At 39.3% G+C, this 21,276-nt stretch overlaps 1 protein-coding gene across 4 annotated transcripts in view; it reads left to right on the plus strand.

The window, feature by feature from the left end:
• The first annotated feature begins 10 nt into the window (after positions 1-10).
• Positions 11-21,276, plus strand: part of LOC145997180 (E3 ubiquitin-protein ligase RNF19A-like) — a 222,265-nt gene continuing 200,999 nt past the window's right edge. For 2 of the 4 annotated variants that reach the window (XM_083133876.1, XM_083133875.1), the window contains exons 1-2: positions 11-227; positions 13,091-13,184. The gene's annotated coding sequence lies outside the window, so the exon portion shown is untranslated. The remainder of the gene's footprint in view (positions 228-13,090; positions 13,185-21,276) is intronic. The other 2 variants (XM_083133886.1, XM_083133887.1) reach the window with 2 other exon arrangements.

The raw sequence follows: 21,276 nt of genomic DNA on the forward strand, positions 1-21,276 counted from the left end.
AGCTTTCTACGTTGCTAACGGTAATCTGCGAGAAGTGTGTTATTTCTGTATTTAGGACAATTTAGGGCGAGTTGTTTGGGTGTAAGTCGGGAGCGGTTGATGAGTGAATATTGTGTGATTTTCTTGACGGGTGACGTTTATTTATTTTTTTGTAACTGTCGGATGCGTGTCAAAAGTAACTAAAGAAGAAATTATCTGGTTGCGTACGATATGGAATCAAATCAAAGGTGAGGAAGTCTCGCACTGTCACAAGCCTTAGGCTGTTTGTTGAAAGCATCCTAAAGTGTACTTCCTGCTTCCAATCTGGCCATTCTTTATTGTTATATTTTGTCGTCATATAACTTTCTTTATGAGAAAAAATATGTAATGTCTTAACAAAGTTAATAGTTTGTAAGTTATGTGATATTTTCTATTCATACTTAGACATTCAGGTGCTTTTGTTTACATACACTTACATAGACTGAAAGGCAGCCAAAGGGCAACAAATCAAAGTCGCTTTTATTGAGCAAACCACAGTCACACTTTCGGTAACGATTCCGATTGTTTTATGATTTCTCCTAGTACAAAGACTAATTATCGTAGAATTTTGGAAATCATTGTCGCACGAAATTTTGAACCTCCCTTAAAGTAATGAGCACTGTTTGGACTCGAAGAAAAGTTATTTATGTTGAAAAAAGAACAACTTGAAAATTACCTTACGCACTTCTCATGGACAAGATATTCTCCGTCGACAAGCGACAGTAAATATCGTAGAAGCGTGGGAATGAATGTAGAACTAAATCGGAACCTTAGTAAAATGCATTTAGGAACTTTATTTTAATGCTAAGGAAACCAAACTTAACCTGCCTAACCTAACCACGAAAGCATATATTGAACAAAACCTTAAGTAATCGCTAAAACTCCGCAGTATGTTATAATGGACATACATCGAAATCGAACCATGTAAAAATTGCATTCATAGCATGATGAAATCGCAATAAAACAAAAGGAACTTGGACCTTGTCAATAATCGTCACATATTCGTTGCCAAATACAACAAGACGATCGTGATGTACAGTTGTAGACATAAGTATTTATTCAAAACCACTTTCAGAATTAAACATTTTATGTTCAAAATGAAACTTTATTACTGTCATGTTTAAAGAACTTATTTTGAAATATAGTTTCAAGGAGGGAAACACAAGTCGATTGTTTATATACGATTTTAAAATGCAGGACATTCTAATACTGCTTACTAGCTGGCCATAAGTATTCATGCAGCTTTCCATCATTAAATGGTAGGCAGTTCCGTATTGCAATTTGTACCTGTTGATGGAGTGCTTACTGCTGGCATGGTGGCCAAGCATGTTAAGTGGTTGATTTTTTATCTTGCCACTGAAGTTCCTGGGTTCAAGTCAAAGTCTGTGCATTGGTGTTTTTTTGTCAGGGTCCTTTAATCAATTTCATCACTCATCCTCATTGTTGTGATTAACAAAAAGTGACAGAAAAGTAGTCTAAATAGCAAGAATACAAATGTAGCAGTTGGTTTGTGCTTGGTGTGCTGCGGAAATACAAAATATGACACAGAGGGAAGGATAGCACAGCATGTATCATGTCATAGGAACAAATCATATTCTGGTACTATTATCGTATGAGGGAAACACCTACGAATCATATATTTCGGACTTCTTTACATTGCTAACGTGTTATTTTCGAATGTGGAACATTTCCTAAAGTGAAATAATGCATATCAATGTCTATTTCTTAGATTTACTAGTACTTACTGTTACTTGTTGTTTCGAATCTGTGACACATTATGGCCGTGATAGCGTACTGGTTTAGGGGGGCGTTCTGAGTGTGTTTTGTCGATTTATGTAGTGTTGCAACCTCGTTCACTGGAAAATATCTACTTTCGTGTCCGGATTTGAAATTATGCTAATACGTCGCAAACCATTGACGTTAGCCCCAAAAACAATTTTCCGTAAGGTTAAGTTAGGTTAGGCAAGCATAGTTAAAAAAAAAAATTAAAAATACTCGACACGTCATGTTCTAGTGAAAACACGGCGAGGCTGAAACACTGGCTACGGGGTTGCATCATCTTAACACACGGAACATTACACTCTCATGCAGAAAGCAAATGGCGGGAGCAGAAACAGGGTGTCGGACAGAGATATTCGCAGAAAACAACACGCATTCACATTAAAATGGATCAAATCTACATTCAGGAACATCCACAACGCTATAGAAAATGATTTCCGTACGTACTTTCTCCTGTAAATTTGAAGGAATCAGTTTCCCTCATACAATAATGTTACCCATATTTCCAAATGCACTTATATCTGGAAGAAGTTATGCAACTATGTAGAGGAGTACAAAGACAAGTCTCCATAATCAAAGAAACAGTTGGTTATCCTCTGAAACTTACTAGAGACATAAGGGGATACTTTTGAGATGATCAGGAAAAATTCAGAACTGACATCCTCATTTAGATTCACAAATACAGTCATGTACACTTCTGGGCTGTAATAATTCCATATGCTTGACCACTTCAGAAAACAAGTGTCCCCAAATACTATTTGAAGGCTTTGCAACTGAGCAGGTTGCCTAAAGCCGTGCATCGGTAAATAGAAAAGTGATATGAATTCCTTTTTAACATACTTTGTCATAGTGATTACTTATTGCATATTTGGCGGAGAATAATTTTTTCCCTTCATATTCTATAATGTAGGAGCTTCTTTGTGATCACTCATTCATGTACAGTTTTCTTCAATGTGGGCTGCTGCTGCCATTTGCATGAATTCGATGGTATTTTCTGATTGAGACTTGCATGTTGGTTACATAGTTAAATATGGGGAAACTACTACTCACTTTTATCTGCGAAGCTGTTTTTTCTTTTTCTATTAATTTCAGTGGCTACTGCCACCATCCTCGTTGGAACTTCCTGTACTGTTGCTTGGCGTGCGTCTTTTGTTTGTAGTTGTTTGACTGACGCTAGGTGCGCTGTTGTTAACTGTGTGTCTGGGTCTGTGTCGTCTGCTACTTCCAGGCGATAACTGCTGTAGTGGGGAATCCAAGTGTGGTGCGCTTGCCTGCTCTCGATGTTTAGCTCATGTGGGAAGTGCATTATGGTGTGTGTTTCCTTGATTTTGGTGTCTACGAGCGTGTGGGCAGTGTGTTTGACTTGAACCTTTTGGATTTTATGGCTATTGTATTTGATATGTTTAGCAAGACCAGTAGTGGTTTGGGCTTTTTTCGCATCTGCTAGGTGCTGTTGGATTCTTTCATTAACAGATCTGATGGACCTGCCGATGTAATGAGCCTTGCATTCACACTCTGCATCATATACACCTGGGTTGTCAAGGGGGGAGAGGAAGTACCATTTGTGTTTGTTCAGTTTATCAGCTATTTTGGAATTGGATTTGTGTGCTACTTTGATGCCATATGGGAGAAGGGCTTTGGATATGTGGTTGGAAGTGGTGGGATGGTAGGGGAAGGCAAACCATTTATATTGGCCGCTGGAGGTTGCTTGCGGATGGGTTGATTGTGGTTGGTTATGGAGTCTGAAGTGTATTTCAACTTTCCTGCACCAAGTGGAAAGTTGTGCTTCAGTGTAGCCATGTTTCAGGGCTATTTCAGTGATGGTGCCTATCTCCTCTCGTAGATCCTCTTCTCTGCAACAGTAGGAGAAGGCTCTTCGATAAAAGTTCAGCCACACATTGGCTTTTTGCTTGGGGGATGGCTAGAGAGAGCATGTATGTACTGGTTGCCTGCATCCGGTTTTCTGTAGACAGTGGTTGTGAATTTGTTAAGTGCATGGTTGATGGTGATGTCCAGGAAGTTGATTTTACCAAGTTTTTCTTGTTCTACAGTGAAGTTGATCTTGGGATGGATGCTATTTAGCTTGTTCACTAGAAGGTTGAGTTCTTCTGTAAACCTGGAATCCCCATGCACCTTATAATAGCTGGCTTCAATCACCACACGGTCCACCTAACAAACTAGCTAAAAAACAAAATATCTCAATTCAACCACAAACTAACATATGTGTTCCGCAACAGTGCCGATGCTAAAAATCTGGTGACTTCAGTAGTGCAAGCTGACAGTGCAAAATTAGCCAGCATTGACATAGTAGTCATGTACAGTTCAATTCCCATAGACCTATCACTGCGTTCAGATTGCTGACAACAACCAGAATCCCTGCTCTAGAGGTACAAGAGACAACCAGGCTATTGGAAGTTTGTCTAAAACACAACTACTTTCAGTTTGAGGATAAATTCTACAATCAATTCAAGGGCCTTGCGATGGGCAATCCACTATCGGCTCCTTTAGCCAACATCGTCATGCACCTGGCTGAAAAAGAGATACTCCACACTCTAGAACTACAATACATCCGATATGGAAGGTATGCAGACGACACAATAGTCATATACAAAAAGACATAAGAACTCAACCTTCTAGTGAACAAGCTAAATAGCATCCACCCCAGGCTCAACTTCACCGTAGAACAAGAAAAACTTGGTAAAATCAACTTCCTGGCCATCACCATCAACCATGCACTTAACAAATTCACAACCACTGTCTACAGAAAACCTGATGCAGGCAACCAGTACATACATGCTCTCTCTAGCCATCCCCCAAGCAAAAAGCCAATGTGTGGCTGAACTTTTATCGAAGAGCCTTCTCCTACTGTTGCAGAGAAGAGGATCTACGAGAGGAGATAGGCACCATCACTGAAATAGCCCTGAAACATGGCTACACTGAAGCACAACTTTCCACTTGGTGCAGGAAAGTTGAAATACACTTCAGACTCCATAACCAACCACAATCAACCCATCCGCAAGCAACCTCCAGCAGCCAATATAAATGGTTTACCTTCCCCTACCATCCCACCACTTCCAACCACATAACCAAAGCCCTTCTCCCATATGGCATCAAAGTAGCACACAAATCCAATTCCAAAATAGCTGATAAACTGAACAAACACAAACGGTACTTCCTCTCCCCCCTTGATAACCCAGGTGTATATGATGCAGAGTGTGAATGCAAAGCACATTACATCGGCAGGTCCATCAGTTCTGTCAATGAAAGAATTCAACAGCACCTATAGCCTGACAAGTTAAATCCCTATATGCGCAGATCGCTGTGGAGCACTTTCTATTACGTCATCCTCCCCACCACTCTTCTACATACTGGTCTGGCCTTGAGAGTACGAGTGGTGCCAACTCAGCAAAATTGAGCTAAAACAAATATGACAAACTATTTTTACTGTGTGGATTGACGGTGCCAGCTCTTATCAGTGGTTCATTTAATTTAATCCGGTCTATGAAAATGCGTGCGGTGCATGGATCATAAACTGTGGTATTATGCACGTGCTTTAAGGTTTACAACGAGAAACTTCTGGGCGAATGACTTCATTTTCTGAATGCGACATCGAGCAGTGGCCTGGTTTTTTTTAAAGCCGATTGGGGTGGGGGTTCTTTTGTTTATCGTACAACAATCGCTACGAGAAGGCAATCTGATAACATTCTTGCCTGTGTTCTTTTTTAAAGCATTGAAATGTTCTTGCTCTTTACTCTTGGCTGCATATTTTTGAAATGCAAAAATCAAATCATGCCGGGTCCAACGAAATCCACAATCTGCTCTGGAAAGCCCCTTAGAGGACAGGCCAGATAAATTGTTTACAATGTTGCAACATATTTGCGAAATTCGAAGGAGTTACATAAACTTAATTATAACGTTGTCGAGTTCACAAGCGCCGCCACGGGAGTATCTAAATGGATGGTTTCTCAAGTTTTAAAAGAATTGGATTGGATTGATTTGTTGTTTTAAGTTCACTTTATGCACAGTAAGGCTAATCGGGACTGGACCTACAGTTTAAAATGGGATCCGAACCACTATGTGCCTCTACCGTGAATCGAACCTGGGACCCCTTGATTACAAGGTGATGACGCTACCACTGCGCCATCGGGGAGGCCAAGTTTTAAAAGAAGGAAAGAGTCGTTGGCGAAAGGTGAGCTGAATTTCTGTACTCTGACAGGTAAAAAACAGCTCAGGAAAAAGTGAATACAAATGTAATTGAAAATCCTCAGACCATTCCGCTCCCTCCAGGTTGCAACACTGTGAAACAACGTCGCTGCGGAGAATGGAGAGGGGAAATGTGGTGCGAGATGCGCAACAGCTATTTGCAACGTCTTGTTTTTAAACTTGTCACGTTATAGCAGATGCAAAAGAAGCCCAACCCACTACTGGTCTTGCTAAACATATGAAATACAATAGCCATAAAATTCAAAAGGTTCAAGTCAAACACACTGCCACACAAAAATCATGGAAACGCATGCCATAATGCACTTCCCACACAAGCTAAACATCGATAGCAGGCAAGCGCACCCCAACACTTGGATTCCCCTACTACAGCAGTTATCGCCTGGAAATAACAGACGACACGGACCCAGACACACAGTTAACACCAGCACACCTTACGGCAGCCAGAGAACTACAAACAAAAGACGCACGCCAAGCAACATTACAGCAAGTTCCATCGAGGATGGTGGCAGTAGCCACTGAAATTAATCGAAAAAGAAAAACAGCTTCGCGGAAAAAAGTGAGTACTAGATTCTCCGTATGTATATACTACCGCGTGTCTCTTTTCACAATTATGAATTACATAGTTAAGTTAGGTAGATCAGGTTTTTTGCTCTTAGCATTAAATTAATGTCCCTAAGTGCTTCCAAAAGCTGATTAAGTGGCTTCAGATCTAAAGCACAAAACTTCTTCAAGCCTCGTGTGAAATTAAAACAGTAGTCTGTGTCAAAAATGACAGCAAATGAAGGTTGACTACTTGCTTGGAAGCATAGATTCTTGGATAAGTTTTTTTTAAATCACCTTTCCTTCTCTAAATAATTCATTTTGAAACTTTAAACTCCACTAATTACATTATGTAATGTTCAATCGTACTTTCGCAATCATTTTCCGTATTCTCCAACATGCAAAAATCATTAAATGTTCGGAATCGTTACTGAAAAAGGAGGCCAGATTATCATTTGCATAGGAGTATGTAAGTAAAGATGACCTGCACCATAGCCATTCTGTCTAAGGCATCTGGCTTTGGGCTCGGTCTACAGGATGCCAGCTGATTCGTTCCTGGGGTGAAGCGCGGCAATTTTTCTCTTGAGATTTTGGCCAGGGTATGGGACTGTGGAGCTACAAATGAGTAGCTTAACCTGGTCATGGAAACTTACAACAAGAATGGGAGTTTGCGGTGCTGACCACACATCACCCCTTAACTGGTTGGATGATCGCCCACCTCTGCTGAGCCATGAGGGTGAGAGGCCAGCAGTCAGTAGGAAAGCCCTTCCCCTCAAGGGCTGTTGCATGAAGTTGACTTAAAACAAAAACTCCAATTCACCTTCTGGGTAAGGTGTTATACTCGTAGTGTAAACTGAAGATGAACTATAATGATGGGATTTTAGTTTGTAGGAATCCCAACATTGAGTTTGAGACCCAGAACCTCCAAACGAGGTTCAAACTAGAGTTCATCGGGCACTCAGGAAATAGAAAATATTGCAAAGTTAATTCATTGTTACTGTTCCATATGAGCATGATCTAATTCAGAAATAATGTTTAAGTAAGGTAGCTATAAGAGTGAACAGAAGGTTGCTTTTACTACACAAGGAATGTAGTAATATTCAGTTTGTCCATCCAAATAGATAGATGAAATGGGTTTCCTTGATGGTGTACTGATGATGTTGTTGCCTTGTAATCAATGCGTCCAGAGCTCGATACCCAGTGGAGGCACATAGTGGTTCAGATCCAGTTTAAACTGTAGGTCCAGTCCCGATTAGCCTTACCTTGCATGCAGTGGACTTAAAACAGAAACTCTGATATTGGATGCAGATATATATACAAAATGTGGCTTACGTTTAAACAGTGTTAACAAAATAAATTTCTGTATGAAATATGTCAAAAGGTGAAAGAAGAACTTTTAGTAAAAAAATAAAATAGGGTTTATGTAGGAAACTGAATAATGATGCCAGGAAGCATAACCCACGCACCTGGTCCCCCATCTTTACTAATTCATAAATGAATCACAAGCTAGAAAGTTAGAATGAGCTATGGTTGATCATGAAAAATTTGGCAGGAGGGTAAAAGATTAGCCACTCAAACATGGTGAATGTAAAGTCACACCATACATTGTTGGCTTATGTTTAGCATTTTACAGCAGTTACTAATAAATTAATAGAAGGTCCAAGTTCCTTTTGTTTTATTACAATTTCATCATGCTACGAATGTAATTTTTACATGGTTCGATTTCGATTTACGTCTGTTAACACATACTGGGGAGTTTTAGCAATTACTTAAGATTTTGTTCAACATATGCTTTTGTGGTTAGGTTATGCAGGTCAGGTTTGGTTCTCTTAGCATTAAAATAAGATCCCTAAATGCATTCTACTAAGGTTCCGATTTACTTCTACATTCATTTCCACTAGTCCATGATACTGTAACTTGTCAATGGAGAAGACCTTGTCCATGGAAAGCACACATGCTTGTGTCAGGTAATTTTCAAGTTTCTTTTTCAACTTTTTTTTAAATCCAAATTTCGTGTGGCAATGATTGCCAAAATTCTACGATAATTAGTCTTTCTGCTAGGAGAATTTGAAAAAAATCATAAAAAATCGGTACCATTACATAATAGAACTGCAAAATTACTCTTATATTAGGATGGATGGAACACAAAATATTGAACAAATGGTCTTGAAATTTAGGCTGCACAAGAGCCAGTGAATGGCTCAAAAATTTCCATTATGTCTGTTCATTGATATCATCCTGAACATTCTTGATATTCTAATCTTATGTGAAATATTATACAATATATGTTGTCAATATGGCAGCTATGTACTAATGGGGGAGCTCAATACTATTCATTTTCAAATTACCAGAAACCTGTCTATTATTAGATGTCATGGTTGGAAACAATGCCCATCACATAATAATAAAGGACACATGGTTGAAATCACTACTTGATGTCATTATGTGTCCCAATATGCTAGAATCAAAGTATGTCAACCAAATCTCATTACCTAAGGTATCAGATCATATCCTAATTTTCTCAGTATGTGACAGTTATGCTGACTGAAGTCAAATAATTATTATGATAAACTTCATACACTTCCAAAAGACATTAATTTGCAGTAGAAATGAACACTGTAGATTGGTATTTAATGGGAAACCTTGCAAACATAAGTCAACAATGTGAAAACTTCGAGTGCAAATTGAAAAGTCTTTGTACCTAATTTTTTTCTCGCTTGTTATAAGTGTTATTACAAAAGCGAGATATATGAGCGATGCAGTAGGCTTTTCTTGGAACAGCCCTATTGTAACTTCCAATTTCTTCCACGGCACTGTGCTGTTATCAGTTGGCAGAGATGACCGGAGTGCTCAGGAAGTCCACACCATATGAGCAGCAAAGTGTTATTCATTTTTTATTGTGCAAAGAACAAGCAGCCACAGATATCCACAGGGAAATGGAGCCAGTGTATGGGGAAAAGTGTTTATCAATGTGAAGTGTGCAATGGTGGTGCAAGGAGTTTGAAAATGGACTGGAAAATATGGAGTACAATGAGTGGCCGACCTCGTTCCTCGCTGACACCGGACAACATTACCTGTGTTGATGAAATTGTGAAAGCTGATCAACGTGTTCATCTGAAGGATATTGCCGTGGAACTTGGCATTTCCTATGGTAGTGTTTACAACAGTGTTCACGATTCGTTGGGATACCGCATTGTGTCGTGTCGGTGGGTTCCTAAGCTTCTTCAACACTGGTAATGTTGTCCGGTGTCAGCGAGGAATGAGGTTGGCCCGATCGCTCATTGTCCTCCACATTTTTCCGTCAAATTTTCAAACTCCTTGCACCACCATTGCACACTTCACACTGATAAACACTTGTCCCCATACACTGGCTCCATTTCCCTGTGGATATCTGTGGCTGTTTGTTCTTTGCACCATAAAAAACTAATAACACTTCGCTGCTCATATGGTGTGGACTTCCTGAGCACTCCGGCCATCTCTGCCAACTGATAACAGTGCAGTGCCATGGAAGAAATCGGAAGTTACAATAGGGCTGTACCAAGAAAATCCTACTGCATCACTCGTATATCTCGCTTTTGTAATAACACTTATTACAAGCTAGAAAAAATTAGGCGCAAAGACTTTTCGATTTGCCCTCGTATGATGCCAAATTACCAAATAATACCCTATGTGTTACTCACCCCCTGCTGCATGGATATCACAAGAAGTTAGAGAACTTTGGAATGTTAGGGATTACCATCTTCTACACTACAATAATACTGGAGAAGTAGATTTTTTTCAAATCTTGCATAAATACGTCAAAAACAGGGTTAAAAAGGTAATATAAATCTGTAAATTTCGGTACTACAGCGAGTAATGATTGAAAAATCAAGTAATGCAAATAATGTATATTTGAAAGATCTAGGCACAGTGGGGAGAAACTAACTTTTCAACCCTATCAAGAGATCAAGAAAATTCAAATGTAATGAGTGATGAAATGTAGTAAAAACTCATAATTGAAGAAAAACAGAAACATGGAAATTATGGGCTTAATATAACACTGTTAATAACATGCACGCCATACTATAACAGGTCATAATTAATTATTATGGATAATCATTCACTTGAATCTGAGGTGTTCCTACAAGCTTGCAAGAGTGCAATGGTTACTCCAGTACCAATATTCAGTAGCCCACAGATCACTGATATCTATGACTTATAAGTATATTACCTACACCATTGATGGTCCACAGACATGTACATCACGGCAAGTTTGAAAAGCGTGTGCAAGAAAAGTCCTTTCTGGAGAGGATAAACTTGATGGAGGCTCTGTCCGCCAAAGGTTAATAAATTCAGATTACATTAACTTCACATAGAAGCACCATAACCACAAACTGCACACACCAGAATAGGAACTTCCCTTCCAGTCTGCTTAAATGCATTCGCATCACATCTGGAATTGCCAGATTGGGCCCATTACAAATAACCAGGCAACAAGTAATATACCTATATGCAACTTTCTGTGCCAATCTGGTATGAAGGATTGCATTAGTTTCTCAAGGTTAATTTCTAAGTGTAACTTTTGTCTGAAAGTTCCAAAATGTGGTTCCAAAGAGAGCAGGAATAAAGCTATTTGTGTTTTTGTCTACACAATTGTTGAAACATTAACTTGTAGCGAACAGAGCCTCGTGTGAGAGTAAACTTTCTGCAGATGAGACCTTTTCAAGCACGTGCTTTTCAAACTTGCCCCGAGGTACAAAAAAATCATAGCTCGAGATCTAATTGTCGTAGACAGATGAAATTGGTTTTGTTTTCTTTCTTATCACAGGGTTTTTAGCAAAGGTGAAATTTATACATTGTGCCCCCACAATAGACAGAAATGAATGAAAAAATGTAGTATACCTAGGTATAGCAGACATTCCTACAATCATGCTAAGTTTTGTTGAAAACGGCTGAATACTTCTGTGTACAATTGCAGCAGTTTTGCTACCTTGTGTCAAAAATTCGGAAATTTCAATAGTAACACTGGATATATTGTTTTGTAATTTTAGTATGTCATACCTTTGTACATAAACTAATGAACAAAAAAGACAGAGCTGAACTATCATATGTAACTTTCATGAAATGGCATGTTAATTGCTGCCATGTGGTTTTGGCAAGTTTCGAACCTTGGGCCTTGTCCCTGCATACTCCCTGTTCCCTTAATTGTTTCACATTGTTAATTTTGTTATTTTTGTGCATTATTACCTGTAAAATTGAAAATTGTCAGAAAAAATAACAGTTATTTAGAGTTGCAGCCCTTTTTATAAACCTATCCCGTGACATTATGAGGGATATCCACGATCTATACGACTCGGTGCTGACCTTGAAATGGTGAGGATCAAATCTTTGGGAGATGTTCTATTGATTGAACGTGTACCCAACAACATAAAATGTATAGTTCTTTCTTTATAAGCAGATATTTTTGTAATATAATTAAGCCTTGTTTTTTCCATATTAAAACCAATACGTTGCTGACCAAGGCAGTTTATTAAGATAAAACACTTAACACGTAACGTTTCGACCCTGTATCAGGGTCTTCCTCAGACGAAGAACTAAACTAAAAAAAAATTTTTTAGTTTAGTTCTTCGTCTGAGGAAGACCCTGATACAGGGTCGAAACGTTACGTGTTAAGTGTTTTATCTTAATAAACTGCCTTGGTCAGCAACGTATTGGTTTCAGATATTTTTGTATACCTATAACCCGGACACCCTGTATATCCCATTTGTACACTAAAGGTTAAACTTCTTGCTAGTGAATAGAATTGTGGACCATGATGAAGAAAGAGAAGATAAAACAAAGGAATTTAAAGGGAACCAAATGTAACTTGATAACCGTCGCTGCGCTTAAACTTGCAGAACGATTATCAATGCAAATAAAATTGCGTAATTAACGATAACCGTTATATTTAAAATAAATACAATACAGGCGCAGAAAATCTCACTACTTCCATCACCATTTTTTAGTACTTATTATTTCTCGTTGCTATGGTTACATCAATTTCATTTCTTGTATTTTATACAGCATGATAAGATGATTATAACAATATCTATAAAACAAACATGCATAAGTTAAAAACAACATCAATAACATAAATAATAATAACTTTGAACATGACAGTTTGAGAATAGGACAGTCTCAAACTGATCTCACCCATGTCAAACAGATAGTATTAAACCACTTACTATATCTCATTATGTATCTCTTTTGACATATGGGAACTTAAGTGTATCATACTATTTTAAAGAACTGAAGAAAGACCAATGTAAAAGGGAAATGCAGTGGCACAGTAAAAAAATCCTCAGGCTCTTCCTTACAGGTATTGAGATTGTCATATTTTTGTTATTTAAAAAATGTGTGGGGCTGACAACTTATTGAATTTTGCACTGAAAAGGTATTCTCTGTGTACATATATATTGTATGCTGAGTGTTATTTTAGTTGTTTTCTTTGTCATTTGCCTCTGATTTACACACATTTTAATTTTGAATGTGGTATTCTTCTTTCTTGCAGATGTGCGATTTCTTGTGTGTACTGCAACTAGCAAACTTCATAATTTGTTACAAAATTCCAAGGTACCATGCATCATGGGCTCTATTAAATACAGGTAGGCACAAAAGTTTTTCTTTTTTTTCGCATAGTAGGCATGAGGGGTGTAAAGGGTGATCGTCACAGTGGACTCCCAAAGGTCAACCTCACTTCCCCACATTGGCGTGCAGTGACATTTTCCCTTGGGGAAGCAGATCCAGAAAAATTAAGAAAACCAAGAATTCATTGCTTCTACATAGTACGTTATACTGAAAAAAATAGCACTCTACTTGATGATACTGTTTCCATTACATCTCTAAGGAAAAGATGAATGTCCTGGTGCAGTTGCTCATTTTTTTCGATTTTCAGTTGGTCTGTTGTCAAACGTATTTAATGCAACAGAGGATCGCAGATGATTGAAATAATTTTCAATATTTTCACACATTGCAATATTCACAAATCCAGTTTGGCACCACGTAGTTCTTTACGTAGTAAATAGTAAACAATGCCAACCCTAAAGTTTTCGAAGCAAACAAATGGAAATTTACCTGCCTGAAAAACCGTAACTTTTCACCTCGCAATGCGCTTGAAAAAAGTGTGACCGCGGCCAGAGAGTATTACCAACTCTATTTGGCAGATGTGTCCATGGACACGTTAGGTGTCTTAATAGACTGAATGCTTGGAAGCGTTTATCTTCACATAGAATATGTCAGCAATCATATTTTTGTGTTTCTCCTGTGTTTTGAAACTTTATAGTTTATTTATGAATATAAATTGTAACTAGCTTGGTGGATATGCTACATCACTGACAGTATACAGTACCACTTCGACACTTAATCGTGCAGTTCGCAACACTGAGGACATCAGTAGACTGATCTGATGGCACTTTGGCTTTCTTTCAGCCTTACCGGTTGGAAAACAGAAATTGCCTCCACACAAGATACCCCCATTGGATCCTTGAAGGTCGCCGAGGGATTTTTCGGGCTCCTGGTGGCATTGCAAGCTACAGGATGACCAGGGTGATACTACGCTGATGTTTTGTCAACATGCCACGAGAGGGTGTTGATGGCCCCATATCGGAAAAGAATTAACCTTGGAGGCTTGCAGGTTGATATTCTGTTGAGGCAACCTGGAAGAAATGATGAGAAATGAAAAGTTAAAGAGTTAATTTGTAACAGTTATGCTGCGTGCCACCACTGCTGGCCTTCGTGTACCGGAGTGCCACGCATGCTTCCACATAGCACATTCCAAGGTTGTCACACATTTGGAAAACCTGGAAAACAGGGAAATGTCAGGGAATTTTGCAGATCATCTGTAATTTACGTGCATTTTGGAGTCTGAAAGAGAAAAAGTTGCAAAATGAACAAGCAGTTCACTTCCACTTCTGGATTTGGTTCTTGTGATTCCACTCCCATAAAAGATTCAGTTTAGAAACTTGTTTCTTTCGTTCTTATAATTCTCAGTCTTGTGCAAATTTATGGTTCCTTCGAATTTCTGTAATAAATCTTCACTTTTATAATATTAGATTTTAGAAGGAATATCAAAGTAAAACTTGCAGTCCAGATATCTGATTGATAACTAAAGTACATTGACAATATGATCATAATTATTGGAAAGGTTGGTAAAGATGAGGTTATCGTCTATTATTTTATAATCTTAGTGTTGTTGGCATTTCCTGTAGAATTCCTATATGCAACAAGAATTTCTCCAGATGCTGTGTACTTATAAATGTAAGCAAAAAAGCAGCATTTTCTACAACACTATATATCTGCCAGACAATGAAAAATTGTGTATGGTTTATGCACTTTTTTCTGTTTTTATATTGTGGAGATCTGTTATGGTGAAATAATATACCTCTGTTACCTTAGCCTGAATGCTAGATGCACGTGATTGTAGCACCCAATACATTTGATGCTGGTTCTAATTTTACAGTTTACTCTTAGAATTTTCACGTGTTCTTGTGTGTGTTAAATGAAATTTGCTAAAGAAAAGTTGTGAAAGTGAATATTCATAATAATTAACAGATTATATATTTAATTGAAAAACACGAGGTTCTAAAATAAAAATCATGATGATAAACACTGGAAAAAATTCATTTTTGAACTGAAAAACCTGGAAATGTGAGGTAATTTTGTAATCAAAAAATTGTAACAATCCAGCATTCCCTCTTAACTACCGTGATGCTCTGGCATTCTTAATTCAGTTAGTCCCTCCCCAGATGGGAGTGCGAGCCATGGTGGTCTAGTCAGTAAAGCTTGTGACTGCCACAGTAGTGTTTGATTCCCAGTGTGGGTTATCTAAGATCGCAATTTTTCTGGCCTTCTTTCTGCATAAAGTGACTCCAGGGCTCACCCATCCTCAATCAATGGGTACCTGGGGGAGGGGGTTAAAGGTGGCCAGAGCATGGTGCTATTCACATCACCTCCAAAATGAATGAGAATGTTCTAACCCCCCCCCCCCCCCCCCCCCCGCTCTTTGTGCATAACTCAGTGAACAGACTTAGAACAGTGCTCGAAAAATCTTCATCAGAGCTAGGCGCCAGCTCTGAAATTCAGGCGCCAGAAAAACACCTACTGGCAATTGCGCATACAATAAGAAGTCGTGCATCACCATATTCAAAACATTGCTAAATCATGTGAGAAAGCAGAAAATTAGGGGTTGGGGGACAAAGAGTAAGGAATAGTTACTGATTTTATGAAATGTTCACAACATTGATAAAAAAAAATCATAACACCATTAAGCCTTGTTTCCATGATATGAAAAACTCAATATGCTGACCAATGCATAAATTTAATTTATTTTAAAACATAAACTAAACTAACATGTACTTGGTACAGAGTGTAAGAAGACCTTGCTAGAAGGTTGAAACGTTATGTTTAGTTTATGTTTTAAAATAAAATAAATTTCTGCATTGGTCAGCATATTGAGTTTTTCAAAAAAAGGATTTGCTAACTTACACTGTGCTGCAATTTGAATTTACAATCTTCAAAATTTCGTACATGCAAACTTAAAAGAACAGCTATATTAGAGCAAAATATCACAGTCTCCAGGCTGAAATTTTCATTCGCCATGGCGACCTGGCGACTCTGGTTTCTCGAGCCCTGACTTAGAAACCCACCTGTAAGTCAACTGATTGTAAGGGAGTAAATGCTATGGCTTTGTAGTCTATTACTCTATTTTCAGGTAAATATGGATTTATCCATCCATATTATATTAGAGGTACATCAGCGTAGATCATTATAATGATCTACGCTGTTGTACCTCTAATGTAAGCTTTTTTGAACTGAAAGGCGTTCCTTTTGACAAGATTTGATTTTTGATTTGATTTGATTTAGTTTATTTTACTTCGCGTTTTGTGCCTCTTGGCTAATTTGCGAAGATGGGGATGAGTGATGAAATGATGAAATTGATGAATGGACATTCACAAACAACCAAGCCCGACCGGGATTCGAACTCGGGACCCTTGGCATCGCAGCGCGATGTGCTAACCACTCAGCCACAGGGTCGGGCCTTTTGACAAGACACTGTTGCCGACATATAGGTTGCTAATTTCTTTGTAGTTATATTGGTCAATTGGCATTAATTTGTACTTCCATTATCTGTCAGACTGGTTTTCAGTCCCATCAGTCAACACACAAATAAAAGGTAATTGAGCATGTTTACATTTGCAACTCTTCCCACTATATTTATGAGTGTTGTCATTTGCATTAAATAGGTATTGTGGATTCATTTAATTGAATGTACCCACTGTGTATTTTTCCACACTTAAGAATTACTATTTCATTCAGGCAGGAAAATGATGATTAGTACACTGATTTAAATTACATCAGTATTTATGTGCTTGTGAATTGTACATGGGATTTGTAACAAGATTTAAATCGGAATTCCCAATGAGGAATATCATGAAACTTGCACAAGGGAAAGAAAGACATAGTCAAGATTAACGTGCGTGAGAAGGTCTATCTAAATAACTGGAAAATTGTGTGATATGCGTCCAGTGGAAATGCAGCCGTTAGTTGACTGTGATGACGACGTTATGAATCCAGCTGTTTTCGTAACTTCTAGTTGCTCATGCTGTAACCAGTAGAAGTGTACAAGACTAGTGAAGCAGTACTGTAGTGGGTTGGTAGGGCCTCCCCAATTGCATTGTGACAACATCGTTACCTTTTAATCGTGAGGTTCTGACATTAGTGGCTGCTGCCTATTCGTGCACTTGCATGTATACACCCAAGTAGATGTGCAGTGTAATTAATTTTTATTATATTTATTCATTCAATGCCATTTCTTCAAAACATCAAATGTTCCCGGGCCACATTACCTTCCACTTACTTCCCTATGTCAGCTTTTCTATCTGAGAGTCGTGCGTCGAATGTGCATGAACAAAATTGGAAAGTGCACACAGGTGCACACCGAAGTAGAGGTGTGTTCGACGGTGGGTAGCAGAAGCAGAAAAACTCTTATGGCTTGGATCAAGGGCTTTCGGGCTCGCTTCTCACCAAGTATTGTGACATAGTACATACGGGCATGCGCTGTTCCCTTTTCGTCATGTAGTGTTGCAATCTTTCCATTCCGTGCTGTGTGACGAAGTCAAGAACAACCTCACACATCATTGCAAATCGAGATTTTTTTTTTCCCCGAAAGGGAAATTTCGATCTATCTTACCTCGTGCGGTTCCGAGCATAGCATCGAAATCCGAATGAGGGAAGGGCGGGAAAGATAGGAGAACATGGTCCGCATCTCGGTCTGCATTCCTTGGAGCACCTGGATGATTAGCTTGAATTGGTTGGCAACACTGCCACTTCCGACGTCATCTTGCTCCTTGCTGTGGTCGCTGTCCGCACGTGACGATGTACCCCCTTGGGCACTTGGTATCTCCCTTTCCATTTCCAACGGGCCCTTGCACTGAAGACAAACCGGTCTGGCTCCCTCCCCTTCGATTTCGGAGTCAGAGAATTGCTGTCCACAAGCCTCGCAAACCATCATGACGTCACTCTTGTTCAAACAGTCTATACGGCGATTTCTTAATCTCATGAAGGTCTTTCCCTAATTATCTGCTCAATCTTCTGTCGCACTTTGGAACAGTTACGCAAACTTACGCGAGCTCACACAAAATGTGAATTACAAATCGATACATAAAAAGAAAAAGGAGGTCCGTCGGGAATCCCTTATCCCGCAACTCAGCCTGATGCCATGAATTATGCCAACAACCAAAAAAAAAAAAGTACACAAAAAGTACATAAAAAATGCCCTATGCAGCTGCCCTTGCTGCTTTCGCCGAAAAAAATATCTGCCCTATTGTTACCAATTACGCCCAATAACGTGTCCTTACACGTAAACCTACGACAAATACATGAAAATAACCCTCGAAATACAAAACGACAAACACACAAATAACCAGGAACCTAACAGAAGAATTTTATGCGTGACGTATACACAATGAAATGTCTACCGCTCTCGCAACCTGGCTTTCCTGGAAAGACATGACAAAAGTTGCCGCCCCATGTTCGCGGCGCCAAATGTAACGAGTGCACTCACGATCCCCGAAATGACGTGTCAATCATACCCCGGCACGGGACCAAACGTCGTTATGTGTACGGGAGACCGGTCGTGACTCTCGGTCCAGATTTTCAAGTTCGGTACTGAGACGGTCGTTTATTGTCATACTATTGCGAGGCGGAGATTAATACCTTGAAAAATTACACTGTTTTGTTTACCTTTGATATGTAGATTCGAACAATCATAAAACACTATTAGCATAATATCTGGTACCTGAAAAACGTCAAATAACAACACTGACGAACGGTAAAAACTGAATATATATTGTAACAACAAAAAAAATATTGCAATCAACAACTGTTTACAAAGCCTCCTCACTCTCACAACATTCACTCTATCTCTCTTTCACACACATGAGGTATTTTTACATGTGAAGTATGGATACAAATCATGGATCTCATTAACATATCATTCCTTTTAATTTTTTAAGCCTTAATGTGAATTTAGGGCATTTGTCTGCCAGCTCCTGTGCTCTTTTAAATTAACTTAAGTGCCAGCCCTGGGAAAGCGGTTAACAAAGACAATTGGGTCGGTGTGGTTAAATCTTTCGTCCTAATGAACGAATGCATCCAGTCGTAAGCACGACTTTATGCAAGTTTCTCGGACGGGGGTATTACACATAAGCCTCTCTCGTCCAATGAGAACAACTACACCATTACATAGGGATGCAAAAACTTAATTGGCTCCAGCTGCCGGAATACACTAATCAATCGTCGGCGCGAGCAAAAATTACCTTAAAAACCACTATGCAACAAATAATACTATTTCACGCACACGACCTTGCAATAAAAACAACTACGCTTTCCACAAATAAAAAGGACTCATCAGTCAACTATTGACAAATTAAATGGCGCGACGGGGCGGTCGGTTACACAAGAAATGGAGCACACTTTGACAATTTATACTAAATATTAAAGAAATGAAATGGAGCTTCTAACGCTGAATGCAGACAATTAAATTAGCACATCTGAACATGAAATAACTCTTTTTTATAACAATACCAAAAATTATCAGACGCGGAAATTAGGTTTGGATTTTTCCTGAGCAACTTTGCGAATAAGTTGTAACGAACCTGACAGTTTAAGGTTTTATATTTGTAACAAGTTAAGATTTTTAAAATGTTTATTACTTGAAATAATGTGCAAGTTGTCACAGATAATTATACTTAGACTGATACAGTTGTAGTTGCAACTTTTATACATGTTTATAAATACGTCAAAATCTGTTCGTGTTGACGTCACTTTCTAATCTCAGCCGAGGAAGTGAACTAACCTGAATGTTTCTCACCTGACGACAGACTGAGTTTGAAAAACAATTGAAGGTGAAAAATAATAAGAACTTGGAAACGGGGAGAATTGAAGTATAGTTTTTGGTTTTCGAGTTTTCTTCTTGCCGATAAGTTGAAAGTAAGAAATTAATTATGTTCTTTGACTTTCGTTATATGTGAGTGAATTGCCCAACGTTAGTATTGAATGTTCTAGTGTTTTACTGGTAAGTGATTATGAAATATACGCGTTTATAAAACTGCGTTTTAACTTTGAAAACAGTGTTGTGTTTCTTTTCTACCCAGCAAGCCCTGATGATTTGCAGATTCTCATGTTCCCGACTAAAGGAGTAGCGGACTAACTTTGTGATGACTGGTGTACAACCGGGGGACGTTGCAAAGTGGGACTTCGGCGTTAACTGTACGGTGTTGATACTAACGACACACGTTTACATGTACATGAGACCCTCTGAAGTATACTGTACCAGACTCTGCTACATGGCGTGGTCATTCATCTCTCCTGGACGCGGGACTTGCACACGGTTCCTTTGTGGCGAAATTGTCCTCCAAGGTCGATCGCGACGAAGAATAATTGCGACGATCTGTTGTACTTGCACCTCCTTAGTACTTCGGGCTTTCCTCTTGTCACTAGCGTCGGGTGTACGTGGTCACGCGCCGGTCGGGACATCTCTAGTGTCGGGCATCAATTGGATGTCGAGCTGCAATCATCTCTCTCTGGTAGCGGGCTTCATTTGGAACGTCGAGCAGGAAAACGTCCTTCTCTCTCTCTCCCTGGTAACGGGCTTTGGGCAGTGTTTGGTTTTGGCGTCGTCTGGCTGGCTTCTGCGTCGTTGCAGGCGTCAGGGGGAGCGACGGCCCCCTTCTCTATCTTCTTTAGCCCTCCATCCTTATGTAGTCCACGCTTGGCAAAAACAAATCACCGCGTAATCTTCACCAAAATAAGGCGCACACTGGTAACTCTATCTGCAATTCGCTCACGGTACGTAAGGAAACAAAGTCCACGGACACAAAACAATGATCACGCGAGAGTGTAGCGCGGAGATGCTCTCTCTGTGAAATCCAGGTAAAAACTGTCTCTGGGATGGTAGCACCGCGTATTTAAGAGAGATCCAAAATCGTCCGTTGAAACCCACGCTCAGGTAGCTTGGCTTCGCTTTTGGAGGAGATGCGAATGACCTGTGTCCATTGTCTTGAAACTCGGTCACCGAGGCGTCTTCGATCCTTGCAGGCTTGAGCTCCAGCTGGTTATCTCTGGTCATCCGTGAACATGGGTTAGCCCGCCCGCTGCGACTCAAGCCTGGTAGCGACGAAAATAATCCTTCCTTATCTC

Source organism: Lepisma saccharinum, chromosome 13 (assembly GCF_977018435.1).
Source record: "Lepisma saccharinum chromosome 13, izLepSacc3.1, whole genome shotgun sequence".
NCBI classification, from domain to species: Eukaryota; Metazoa; Arthropoda; class Insecta; order Zygentoma; family Lepismatidae; genus Lepisma; species Lepisma saccharinum.